The following is a 14,515-nucleotide window of genomic DNA, read 5'->3' as shown; positions in this document are numbered from 1 at the left end:
TCTGTAACATTATTTTTTGTAAAGTTTAATTTTTTTTAATTAACAAGGTCTGTAACCAATGTTTGCACTTATTTAATGCACGGAGTTCCAAGCAATTTCACTCATCATCCTACAAGCTGCAATAAACACAAAAACACAACTCTGAAAATGAAATATTCTAACAAGGATTGTAAAGCCAAAGGCATATAACTAGTCTCCTCTGTATGCTCAGATCATTCAATATGATTTCTCTCACAGCTTATACATTTTCAGATGAGTTACTCACGTTCGTTTTTAAAGGTAATCAAAATAATGTAAAACTGCAATTAAAAAGATTAAAATTTCGACAAATTGACTAAATGAAATATATATTCGCTGGTCGCTTAAAATTGCTTCAACGGTACCTAGTTCCAAAGTGCAAGATGGGTATTCCACACACGGATAATCGAGAATTAGTATAACATTCTACAGCAAAACATTGCAAATTCCGTGCTTTTTTCATATAATGCATTCATGCTGTCAGATTTATTATGTCTAATCTTATAATATTATTGTAAAATTACGGCCGGTAGAAATCATTCCTTGAAAATGAAGGCCCCTTGCCACCTTCTTGATGACTAATTTCAAATGGATAATTCAAACGTGGCGAAAAGAGAAATATTAAAATTTTCAAAAATTCGTGTTTACGGTTTTTTAATACCTAGATTTACCACTGCTAACTAATATTATGATATAATAATATATTAATAATTAGTCAAATGAAATTTATGTGGCTTCGTGTCAACCACTTGGTATTTTTAACGCTGTGTTTGAGCAAAAACAGAATATTGTTTATTTAAGCTATAATAAACATCCTACAGTAACATTTAGTTATTGTACATTGTTTTTTATCAGCACTTACGAGCTGAAGTTTCGTCTTATTAAACTATCCATATTGGTGTTTTTCATGCTCCTATATTGTTTTTGTATATAAATAATGGAAATTACAATTGGGATGATCAGTTCCATAAAACTCTCAGTATTCTGCAATCCTAACCACATGACCAATGGTGCCCCAAACATACAAGAAACAAACAGGTATTTACAAGTAGGAATGATTTTCGAAACGTTTGCTTAAACTCAAAACAAAAGGGTCGAATCAAAATGTTAATGTTTCATAAAAATGTGCAGGATAATGTTAGATGTAAAGCCTGTTTTCGTTTCCCTGGCAGACGTACTAGGAAGTTTCATAAATGAAAGTTTTCTCTTTTGGTGGGATAGTGGCTGTGACCTATACATCGAGCATTCATTGCTGGACAGTACGTGTATAATTACAGATAGATAGAGATAAGTAATTAATAGAGTATTTGACATATATAAACTCATCATTCAGATCTTCGAAAGTGTTCAAATAGTAAAAACACGATACCGTATGCTTTCACCACTTCACTTATGATGTAGACTATGCCCATATGAGGTACTTCTCCCTGTTAGAGTTAACTAAATCTTAGCTATTGAAATATAGCATTTTCAAATTCTTTCCATTTGAATTTAACATGAATAATTTTACTCTGATCTCTCTCTTTCTTTTCTGTTTGTTTCTTACTTCTAGCCATTTATATCCAGTTCTATATCTTCTACTTGTGCCTCTGATATTTAATGTAACGGCATTTTGCTTTAGAGTAAATAGATTTAAAATAATTAAAAATTACATTCCTATTTTCAAAATACCTTTATTAATATTTCAAGGTAAACATTTTGATGTTCGTCAAATGGAACTCGAACCTAAAATTTAATTTTTATTAAATCTTTAATCTATTTCCAGCACTATGCATAAAAATGCCCTTTCTTGTTAAAATAACGAAACTGATTTCAGATTTACTAGTAATGAATCAAATTGCAAATTGCTTAGTTGACATTTTTCAGCTCTCAGAGTACATTCCATTTAACTATGCAGTAAATCGAATGATTGTTTGCAGTTAACAATATGTAAAAAGCTGTTTGGGCCCGGTCGAGAAACAGGTGGTTTACATCTGGAGGAAACGAATTTTTGACATTGTCTATATACTATATATAAACGAATAATTAGAAACTTCCGCGTAATGCTCTTATGAAATAATTCACTGTATATTAGAAAAGTACGAGAAACAGACGCATATTTTTTCGAATGAAAAAAATCGAAAAATTATGTGCTTACTAAAATCAAAAATCTCAGGCGAACAACAAATAAGGCCTTGTAAGGCCTTATGTATTGTTCCTTATAAGTTATGTGAATTTCCTTATAAGGCCTATTAAATTATACACACTTTTTGCTGCTGATCATTTAAATTTATTTCTTCGAATTGCTCTTTCAAACTTGAATACCCGATTCCTAAAAGAAAGTTGCTGATTTTGAAATAATGTATACTGCTTAATTTTGGTCGTGCGTTTATGAATTTTTTCTAATTTTATTTCTTTATTAGCGGAAGTACCCGATGTCAATTAAGTTAGATTGAAAGCAATGTATCTAACAACAGAGAGAACGATACCGTTGTAATCCTTCTCTAACGATGTAAAAAATACGATTCATAGTTATACATTTTTCAGTCTGGTGCGATATGCAACCCCACATAAAAAATTTCGATAGAAAAATATAATTCTCTCTCATTGTATCAGAAGCAATGTCACTCAGCTTTTAGTGATTTTCGTCTTTCTAATCAAATGGCCATAACAGCTCAAGTTCCATCCAATATTTCACCTATATTCAACTTTAGTCGATTCAATGTCGCAAAATATTTATCATAATTGATCAGAAATCAATAACGCAAACAAACAAACAAACACACAAACAGACATTCTTCTTTATATATATAGGTTATGTAAAATTGACAATTGTTTTTATTAACAAAATGTAAGATTTGCAAGCGAGCAGTAGCAACACTTTTCGAAATAAAACAATTCTATCTCCAACGCCCGAGACTGTTACCACTAGGAAAAATGAGTGCGAAAATTAGAACTTTCAGAATTTTTAATTAGTATTTTCGCTCATGAAAGTGGTTAAGATGAGAATAGTCGAAATGGCTTCCCTCGAATTTTCGGAATCGGGAATAACGTATTTAATGTTTGGGAAAGCTATTTTTATTTCATCTTTTATCTATTTTCGTATTTTAACAAACTCTAGGATTTGAAAGAGAGCAATGGTAACAACTTTCGAAATAAAGCAGATTTTCGTCTCCAGCTTGCGAGACTGTTGCCACTCGAAAAATGAGAAAGAAAATTATCGTTTTTCCGAGTTTTTATTTATAGCTCTGATTTTAGCTACCTTTTTTTTTTTTTTTTTTTTTTTTTTTTTTTTTTTTTTTGAGAAACGTGACGTCGACCTAATTGTAGAATGTTTGGTGGTGATAGCTATAGTAGTGACCGAGTTATGAGAGGACAAACACACAAACTTTCTTCTTTATATACTATATAGATAACAAGTATGAAACTTTCCCAAATGTAAGTATACGAACCGCGAGACTGTATTAAAATTTGGATTTACTTATTTGTCAAAAAAGAATTTTTTTAAAAATTTGACATCGTCAAAACATGAATATTTTCGTGATTTAAAAACATTTCCATAACTGGAAGTATATTACTACAAGCAACGATCGCAAAAATAAAGGTCGTGTAGGGACTTTTAAGCCGGATAAAGGATGTTGGTGTACATATACGTGAGCATATACATATACGGTTGGTACAGCTAACCTGCAATATAAAGAGAGAAGCAAGCCTACTCTTTAGAAAATTTCAATATTCTTCGGCTAATCGTTTTTGAGTTATGCGAGATACATACACACATATATTATATCTACATACATACAGAGAACACGAAAAAATCCCTTCTAAATGCATTATAAAATATACTATGAAAAGGAAGAAGTCTTTATTCTGTCCGTATGAGATGTCGCACAAAAATCATCCAAATGGATTCAGATATGGACAAAATGGATATTTCCACTGAAATGTGATACTTGAAAATTTTCGTAATTATAATACTTTCTTTATATTGTAAAATGCAGTAATAAAATATTACCTAAATGGGAAATCTTAAATAGATGAGAATTAGTACCAGAATTCCACAGCTATACTTTTAAGAAGTGGTCGTAAAAAAAAGTGGTTCGCTGAGAACTTCGTTCTAAAAGTTCAAGCAATAACTAAAACATTTTCGAATAAATTGTGTGTGAAAACTGTAAGTCCCGTCGTTCAAAAGTAGTGGACTGTAAATTCACTTGATGTTCCCTCAGTCTAGAACCCAAGAAACCTCAGAGTCATAATGTTGACCGAAACTACTTTATTGGCTTTCAAACATTAAGTTGGCTGAGGAACGGCGAAGAACACTTTGACACCTCTGACTTCAGTAGCGGCTCACCAAGTAAACTCGGGAGAACCTCTGCTTAGTTGAAACTCACAGCAAATTAAAAGCTCTAAACCCGAGCTTTACGATCCTAACAAATTTGTGTCTGCGCCTCTCCCCGGTACAAAGAGAGAAATACAATTTGCGTAACATAGAACTAAAATATTTAATCCTTTGCGGCGCACTGTACGTTAAAGTCGGAATTTCAGCAAGAAACGTTGTATTCAGTCTATTTAGTCCTAAATAAGTATACAGGTAAAATTTTGTAAAAATTGCACTTACCGTTTTAATTCTGTGGGTGTTCCATGAGGTGGAACACTGCGCCGCCAGAGCTTTGAAAAGTGCGACTAAGCGAGCATTGCAGTGAAGCACGAAAATGAGTAGAAGCGTTTGCATAAGAATGAAAAAACTCTGTATTATGGCTGTATACATGGTTTCCTGGATATACACAATATTCTTGAATATATACGGATAAATGAGATACATATCTACATACACAAGTCCTATATACAAAAATGTTTATAAATTTTCCTATTTCTTAGCTTCGTGAAATTGTTCAAAGCAAGTCACACCTTTTTGATGGAAGCACAAACCAACTAAGACTAAAATAATTAACTACGATTAATATTAACAAAAAAGAAAAATAAGCTTATAATATATAGATACACGAAAAATATCTACACAATTATTGAAAATAAACGGGAATGAGACTAAAAAGGCAGCAAAAATTTCGCGTAGGTCTAAGTAAAGATGAGTCAAGCTACTAATGAAATTCCCGCCTAAAAACTACCCCCAAAAATTTCGAGATGCCAATATTAATGCTTTCATAACACAAAAACCACCTCGCCCCTCAATGCTGCTTTGTTTGAATTCATTCCCTCCCCAAAAAAAATTAACAGAAACAGAAAACGAAAACAACGGATGTTCTCTCCTAAGAGGACACATGTTCTGATTAGTAACAGCATGAGATTGCTAAAGGCGCAGTGTTCCCGCTAATGGAACACCTGGTTTTATTCAATGATTCTGCGTATGATTTTTGTATGAAAGATTAAAAAAATAATTTGGAGTACAGCCAGCAAAATTATGCCTATTTTTCTCCAAATAAAATTTTTATATCATTAAAAAAATAGAGAAAATTACTTGAAAAAATGGATTTTAATAACACATAATAAATTAACGTTATGTGTCTCCTTGTGATATGCTGCTATCTACGGTTTAAAAAGAAAAGTTCAAAGTATATTATAAAAGCATTTTTATCTATTTACGGTTGAATTTAGAGGCTTTCGAAGCGATTCAATTTGGGTGTTCCATGTAGTGGCACACTGAGACACAAAAGCTTAACCATATTTTAGAATCATTTATAAAAATATATAAATGTAAAGTTAAATATAAAATATTCGTTTCAAAGCGATCGTTGACGATTCCATATCTCTTTAGTCTTCCGTTGATGCGGTCATCTTAGAGAGACATTGTGAAAAACCTATATTTACTTATTTTCTCAGAAACATCGGTCATCTTAGGATGGTAATCGACAAGAGGATTTATTGTACCTATATTTTCTTTTTGTAAAATTCTGCGTTTACATTTTCTAGATCTAAATTTAAATTTGATCTTTCTCAAAAAAATAGTGTGAAAATGAATGCATTTCCGTTAATAATCTATTCCGTTAATAACTCTATCTGGCTTTAGGGGTCCAGAGGTAAACTCGTTGAACGCTGGTAGCTAGACCCAGCACAAAAACACGCTGCTTGAGAATTTTGTGGTTTTTCTAATGTGTAATGTGCGTACGAAACTTTTCCTGAGAAAGTCCTCCCCAAACGCTTCCTTCCCCTTAGGAAAAGAGCCCTAACGTGCTCTTCCAATAATCCAATAAATATAAATACGGTACTGAAATATTACGTAGTTCATCCTGACTTGTGTCATCACAACTAACGAATCGCAACATGCAAAGGATACTTATATAAAAGGATTACTTTGAAGAAGCTGAAAGAAAAAGAACAAAAGAAGTCTTAATTTTATTCAAAGAACATAATATTAGAAATTTCAGACATGCATAAAACTTTTAAATACATTTAATCTAAAATAAATGCTCCTTTTCCCTTTTTTAATTTTTTAAAAATATATTGTTCATGAAGAACTGCCAATACAACTTTATGAAATGACTTAATTAAATAATAACGTTTAATAGTTAAGTAAATAAATTTAAAATTCTCTTAAAATAAAAATTAAATACTGCGTAGTACTCCCATACGTATCATTAATTTTCTACTTCCTTTCAACTTTTCAATGCAAGAGTTCCTTCTTGGATTTTTAGCAAAAAATTATTAATGAAAGGAAATATATGAAATATAGAGGTAAAAATATATAAAATGCTTACACAAATGAATAAAATACTCCTCATATTACCATTTCGACGTTTCATATACAGATAATTTGACTAAAACCTGATAATAATTTATATTTTCTCTCTCATTGTAATGTTTCTTTATACTTTTATAAACGTTCTTCCAAATAAATGTTTCCACAAAATTATTACAATAGGTTCTCAAGCATTACCCTCTTAACCTTCTAAAACCGGGCCGAAATTCTCATATTATAGCTTTCAGACCAGCGCAATCCGAAACAGTTTTGCCCCCTCTTTGACATTTTCCTAATGAGAAAAGTCGTCAGTTCCCCTCCATGGATGAAGTAAAATTTACATGTTTGTCGGACGCCTACGTCCCATAGTAGAGGAGTTGCTAGATTTGCAATTTTTTCGATGATTATTTTGCTTTCATATTTAAGTGAAAGCAAAATTCTAAATAAATAGTGCATAAATAAATGTGCAGTACTGGATGCATATCCAGTGCACACTTTATTTAGAACAAAATGTATGCAATGTTTATATTTCATTCACTATTTCTAATCAATCTCGTAAATAATTTGTGAATTTTTTAACTTTGTTTTCACTCTTCATTTATATTCGCGTATTTTCGTATTAGAAATTAGCAAGCGAGAACAAAATTTAACAAAATATAGTAAATACAGACTAGATCTGTAAGTCTGCAGGCCGGAATGCGATTTTTAATAACATATTTTCATTAATAAAATAATGGTAATGACTAATTTAATGAAATAATAATAATAATATTTATTACCATTAGATGATTAGAATGAGATTCAATACAAATAGATTTTGAGATGAACTTACAGCAATAATAAAGCTTTACATAACAATAACAGAGATTTAAATCTGCTTTTTTCTATAATTTTGTTATTATAATATAAAAATCAAAATCCGAGATACATTGGTTGCGTTTAATAATTAATTTTAACAAATATTACATTGGACTATCAGGCAAAGAAGGTATATCTTTAACGAGAATTTTTCTTTGTAAAATTGGCTTTTGTTTATGTTAGCCGAGAAAAAAATTCGTGATTTATACATGCAATCATCAAAAGAATTTTGAGAACAGTTTTAAATGTTCATGAAGAATTAATTATACGTCAATTTCTTTCCATAGGTAGAAATTTCGTCTAAAACTATCGTTATATCCAAAAGTTGAAGTCTATTTCATTTTCAACGAATATTCTATTTGCACATAATATATTTTCCAATTTATTTTAGAAAGAGTAATCTTTCACGTTTTCAAAAGAATAAGGAAATATTGGGTGTTGATACCATGTAGTAAATTTGTTTTTTATATTTCTTCCAGTAATGAAAACGATTACCCTGCAATATTTTCAAAGCAAAATTAAGAAAACCGTTTACGCCAAATTGTGCATAAAGTATCTTCTCGTGTATATTTTTATTTAAAGTGTGGAATTTTCTCTTTGAAAATATCAAAAATCATGAAGAGCAAAATTAATTCATGAGAAATAACTTTGAAATGCAATAATTCCATTGTAATATGACATAGTGGATAAAAGTGCAATACAGTTTATTTATTCACAAATAATCCCCCTCATATGCGTAATTTATGTACTGTCGATTGAGAAATATAGGTTAGTAAATGAAACCGGTTAATTTAATACTTTTCCTTTATCAATATTTTTACCTGCTCTTCAGTAAAGCGGTAAAGGTGGCTGAACACTTATAGCTCGCTTGGATTTGAATCCCGGATAAATAGTTGGATTCATGGTTTTTGTGTAACGTAAATGCAAGCCAGCTTCTCTTAGAAAGTCCTCCGCGAAGACATAACTCCCCTTATACAGGTAATCGTTGGGTGCTATGATGTAATTCAGTAAGCGAACAAATTAATCCAATCAATACCGAAGAACGGGTTGATTACATGTGGAGTTTTCCACCAGGAATGTAAATGCGAGCAATTTTCTCTTAAAAAGGTTTACACGAAAGCATCCATTCCCTTAAGCAGATAGCGTTCGCGTGCTTTTCCGTAATCCAATCCTAATTTTCATACATTTAGTAGTAAGTTGACATACACCTTATTACAGACAAAATAACAACTTTTTTAAGATATTTTTTTATCAACTTGTCTGAATTCTCTCTATCTCTTGAAGAGTATAAGAATTTCAGCAAATAAAACTGGCCAAAATTTTATAACATTTAACTGATGTTTTGATTCAGTTTAGAAGTAACGTGAGCTTTACTGATATTTAAATATTTTTTGGCAGATCTCATCCTAAAAGAGGGTGTAAAGATAAATTGATTTTATTTAATTTACAATCAATGAAAATCATTGAAAGCAATCACTGAATGAATGAAAATCAGAAAAACTATTATGCATACAATTGTCTCTTATTTATCTCCTGATAAATCAGACAAAATTGCCTGCATAATAGAAGCACTTTGAAAGAGTTGACAGTTCTTAAGGGTTTTATGCACTCCACAAAACAATGTCAAAATAAAATCTTATTATTCATAAGTATGAAAAGGAAGTAAACGAGTAAACGATAAAAACGGTTTTACCTATTTTCTAGAAGGGCATTAAATCTAAAATATTAATCTATTCTTATTTGTTATGATTAAAGAACATTAAATATGGTAAGCTTAAAGAGCGTGCAAAATCGCTGACGTTTTAATCATAGCAAAAGTCAGTACTAAAAAAAATAGCATTAAAATTATGAGACAGATTGAGAAAGAGATGGCCTCTATTTAATTTTCAAGTATATTGGCGCGAGACGAAACCTGCGGTTTTTGCCAAAATGTAGCTAAACTGATAAGAAGAGGGAAATAATGCGTAGCCAGCGGCTACTCTGAGCAGCGACAATGGACCACCCAAAGATCTACAGATAGGCGATTCTCTAAAATGGGGAGGGCATGGATGGTACGACAGTTGTACCGATGCCGGCGTCTGAGAAAGTCATTCTCCTTGTACAACTGCTGTACCAGCCGGCTTCGAGAGGTTAATCGCATTTACGTTTACTCGGCTGGAGAACTCATTAAAGGACTTCTTACCACAATGCCCACAGTTGGATAATCTTCGGTTTCTGGCAAGTACTATCTTAGCTATTAAAAGGCAGGAGACCAACAATAAAGTGCTATTCACATTCAATGTTCGCATGTTTAGCTATTGTCTATTTTGCCTTTCTGCTCACTTTTCGAATATTTGATTTTGAGTGAAACGATCGTTAAGATAGTAGGTGCTTTGAAATTTATAATCATTCATCCTTTGGTATTTAATTAGGAAAATTCTCATCGGAAGACTCAGTGTGAAAGTAATTCAGCGAACAGGGAAGTACTGCTATATGCGGTAGAATTACATTTGCATAAAGGTATAAAACCGGCCCTTTAAAAGAGCTTCAACGTTTTCATATGAACGTGTATTTCTGTTGAAATTCAACTAGTTGCATAAGCACAAATCTTCATAATTTATTTTGAGATGGTGGAAAAACAGTGCTGCCGTGTTATCAAGCTAAAAAAAAAAAAAAAAAAAAAAAAAAAAAAAAAAAAAAAAAAAAAAAAAAAAGGAGGACTTTGCTATATCTCCCGTTCTACTGGGCCGATTGACAAAATTCAAACTGCGTTTTTCATGTCTCGAAAGCGCGACTTAGGAATATATTAGATTTATACATAGCACTATTCTAACGTAGGAATCTAACATAGGCATGTGTTGAAATCTTACTCAAGCTTTGGATTAGCGTGAAACGTGATTGTTTACAAGCTCTTTTGCGATTTCTAAATTTCTTTTGACTTTTTTGAAGGTGTTTTTATTATAACATTGCAGTTTTTGTTTAGTATTTTTATCACCTGATAATTATGGAAAATTGTGAGGAAGATGTAAAAAATAAAAGATCTTATATTCATCGACCAAAGAAAAGAAATTTCCAGGGAAATCAGCATAATGATACAATGAATAAGAAGTGTGGTGTCAGTTCTTCGTTTAAAAAATTAAATAGTGACACTGTTTTGCCACCAAGAGATAAAGATAACTTTAGAGCCTAATTTTAGTGGTTATAGACTATTTGATTTGGATATCCTATTTCAATGTATTGAAAATAATTTATGTTGTAAAATTTGTAATGTTCATTTAAGTGAACTATTTCATCATGGTTTAAGCTCAAAATTTGAGTTACTATGCTCAAAGTGTTCATGTAAAAGAACTTTCAGAAACTCTAATATGATGGGTGTCCGAAAAAATATATCAGAGCTAAACAGAAGATTTACGTATGCAATGCGAACTCTTGGTCAAGGGAAAGCTGCTATGCAGAAATTCTGCTGCGTTATGGATCTCCCTCCTGTGATTGCACATCGTTCTTTCAAATTCGTCGTTAAATGTGACTGTAAGTGGAGACGGTACATGGAAGACTCGAGGACATACGTCTTTGGTTGGAGTCTGTTCCGTAATAGGGTCAGAAAGCAACACAGTAATCGATACAGAAATACTGTCTTTATATTACAAAGGTTGCGAGTCATTTCTAGGAAATGGCGTAAGTGAACACAAGGCCTGTTTGGAGAATCATGCTGGTTCTTCAGGAAAAATGGAAATGAATGGAAAGATAAACAATTTTTCATGTTCCATGGAAAAAAGAGGTGTAAAATATACTTCTTATATTGGTGACGGTATCAGGTTCAATGTTCTGTCTTACTTTCTTCGGGAACATGCAAGGACCTGACTCGGAACAGAGAGCTTACTAAAGCTATGTTCAATAACTGTGGGAAGTAGACAGGATACACAAGAAGGGTATACAAAACCCTTTGTTTTTCTCTCTTTACAATAATTTCCGTACTTCGGAATACAAAGACCCACTACATGTGGTCTAAACGTAAGAATATAAAAATATTTAACTAAACTCTAACTTAACTTTGGAATAATAAACGTGGAAGATTGGCCTTATATTAACAGGAAGCCGTATGTAGTACAGAGAACTGTTAACACTACAATACGTTTAAAAATTATCACGAGGATTAAACCTCTGGCCTGGAAGGCAACCAGCAACTGAGTAAAACTTCTAAGGTAAGCGGCCTGCTTCGACTAACTCCATCCTCTCTCTCGCTTGGCAAAAAGCCACAACTTAAGTACTTGGCGTTCGACAGACAAATTTTGCATAAATAAGTTAACGCTTTTAATTCTGGCCGGAAGTAGAAAATAAGAAGTGATAGTAAAGATTTAAAATAAAATAAACGTTAGTAAAACTTAAGATCCTTACATAGGTGATGCAAAACCATTTGCAGGTATCACTGACGCCAAACCATATGGTTCATTAAATATAGAAAAAATTGAGCGTGTTGGACATATTCAAAAACGAATGGGAATATGGCTACGCAAATTAAAACTTGAAAGAAAAAAAGTAAAATTAAATGACGGTAAAATCTGCCTGGGAAAGGGAGACCAACAGATATGTTAATAAATGAAATAACTTCGTATTATGGTAATGCGATTAGAGAATATAATGAGTCTGTTAGTGATATGAGAAAAGCCATTTGGGCAATTTACTACCACAAAATATCGAGTGATGAAAAGCCGATTCATGACGTTTGTCCTACAAATGAAACCACATGGTGCAAATACAATATAGCTAAGCAAAATAAAGCTGATTATAAGCATATAAATTCTGAACCAGTCGCTGTAATGGAGGCAATAAAGCCAGTTTTTATAGATTTGTCACAACCTTCGTAATTGAGACGTTGCCTTGGCGGCAAAACACAAAATAATAATGAATCATTAAATTCCTTAATTTGGAAATTTTGTCCAAAGACATGTCGTGCTGGTAACAGGATAGTTCAAATTACTGGAAATGAAGCAGTAATTGCTTTTAACGAAAGGTCTGTTGGTAGACATTCTGTAATGAATGAGCTACAGCTTTTTAGAATTAAGTTTTCTATTGAAGGATTTTTACAACTTGATAACAAGAGAATAGATAACGCAGAAAAGAAAGGCTTGTCAGAAACAAAACAACAGCGTAACCTTGAAAGGCAGCAAAAAATGTAAGAAGTGCAGGCCTCCATAAAAATGATGGGGATGTTTATTGTGCTGGTGCGTTTTAATTTGTAAATAAAATTTTAGCAGTTTAGCATACAATTTGAAGTAAGTCGTAAAAGATTTTTTCACCCATGTTAAATAATATGTATATTATACAATATAATACATATCATATGCTTAAATGCTTGAGTTTATTTAACTAAAGTGGTTATGTAAAAATAAATTTTTGTGCAAATATGACACATGTATTTTAATATACGGCTATCATTCTGTCATGGTAATGTATATAGCAAGGTAAATTTAACGTGTTTCATACTAACAAAAGCTTCTGCAATTTATTAGGATTTATACTTTCTAAATATATTTTGAAAATAAATATACTATGCACTTTATTATTAGAAAGTTATATACTTAAGTATTGATATTAAAACTCAAATTTCTTAAAATATGGTTTTTTACAGTTGTATACATAGCATTTAAAGTATGCTAAAGTTACATTGTGGAAGAACTATTAAATGTTTTATATGTTTGATATACAGTAATATATTACAGAGAACTTTAAGACATTTGGCTATAAGTAAATTCTTATTTGTAAAGAAGTTTTAGTTTTATCATTCTTAGTCGATATGTTATACTTCAATGAATGTAGCAGTTTAGCATACAATTTCAAATAAGTCGTAAAGGTTTTTTCCCACCTATGTTTAAATAATATTGCATAATATGATACATATCATATTCTTAAATGCTTGAAAGTACTTAAGTGATGTGGTTATGTAAAAATAAATTATTTGTTCAAATAAGCTACACGTATTTTAATACACGGCTATCATTCTGTCATGGTATTTTATATAGTATGGTAATTTTAATGTGTTTCATATTGACAAAAGCTTATGCAATTTATTAGGATTTATACTTTTTAAATATATCATTTTGAAAATAAATATACTATGCACTTTATTATTAGAAAGTTGTATACTGAAATATTTGCTTCAAAACTCGATTTTCTTAAAATGCATTTTTTCCCAGTTGTATACATAGCATTTAGAGTATGCTAACGTTACCCTGTGGAAGAACTATTAAATGATTTATATGTTTGATATACAATAATACATTACAGAGAACTTTACCTGAAACATTTGCTTATAAGTAAGTTCCAATTTGTAAGAAAATTTTTAGTTGTATCATTGATAGCGTAGAAGTTTCAAATCATTTTTAGTTGATATGTTATACTTTGATGATGGCAGCTTATTTTACATTAATTATGCTTATACCAACTATTGGAAATTGTATAATATTAAAATATCTCTCAGAAAATAAGCATTTTATATATTTTATAACAAGAGAAGTATTTAAAAAAATATTTACATTAAAACTTGATTATCTCAAAACATAAATTTTCACTGTTGCGCGCATGATATTATAAAAACGGTTCTTGGTACACACTTTAAATTTAATGGACTTCTTTATATGAGTATTATCATCTAACTGAACCAAAATTATATTGAATATTTTAATAGTAAAAAATTTTACGTATGGAAATATTAAAAAATTTTATTAAAATGCATTCTATAAATTTAGTTCTAAATAAAATGAGAATTTAACATGAAATTCTTAAGGTTTTTGGTTCACAGTAGTCTTTAGATGCTATACAAGCTGTATATTAACTATGAAGTTAAAATATATAACAGAATGTTTTAAATTGTGCACGCAAAGTGGGAGTATTACGTGAACATATAAAAAATTACCTCACAAAGAAGATTAAATTATAAAAACATTTGTGGCAACACAAACTATTTGCTTACTAATTCAGCTGTGCTAT

The 14,515-nt window shown here is 31.1% G+C and overlaps 1 long non-coding RNA gene across 1 annotated transcript in view; it reads right to left on the bottom strand.

Moving 5' to 3' along the window:
* LOC146994989 (uncharacterized) overlaps nucleotides 1-14,515 on the bottom strand; it is a 129,654-nt gene that overhangs the window by 953 nt on the left and 114,186 nt on the right. The gene's annotated exons all lie outside the window — the stretch shown is intronic.

Source organism: Stegodyphus dumicola, chromosome 10, assembly GCF_044657685.1.
Source record: "Stegodyphus dumicola isolate Sdum_Otavi_A_Nest chromosome 10, ASM4465768v1".
Taxonomy (NCBI): domain Eukaryota; kingdom Metazoa; phylum Arthropoda; class Arachnida; order Araneae; family Eresidae; genus Stegodyphus; species Stegodyphus dumicola.
Note: the sequence above shows the minus strand (reverse complement) of the source record. Positions and strands in the feature narration are given on the sequence as shown.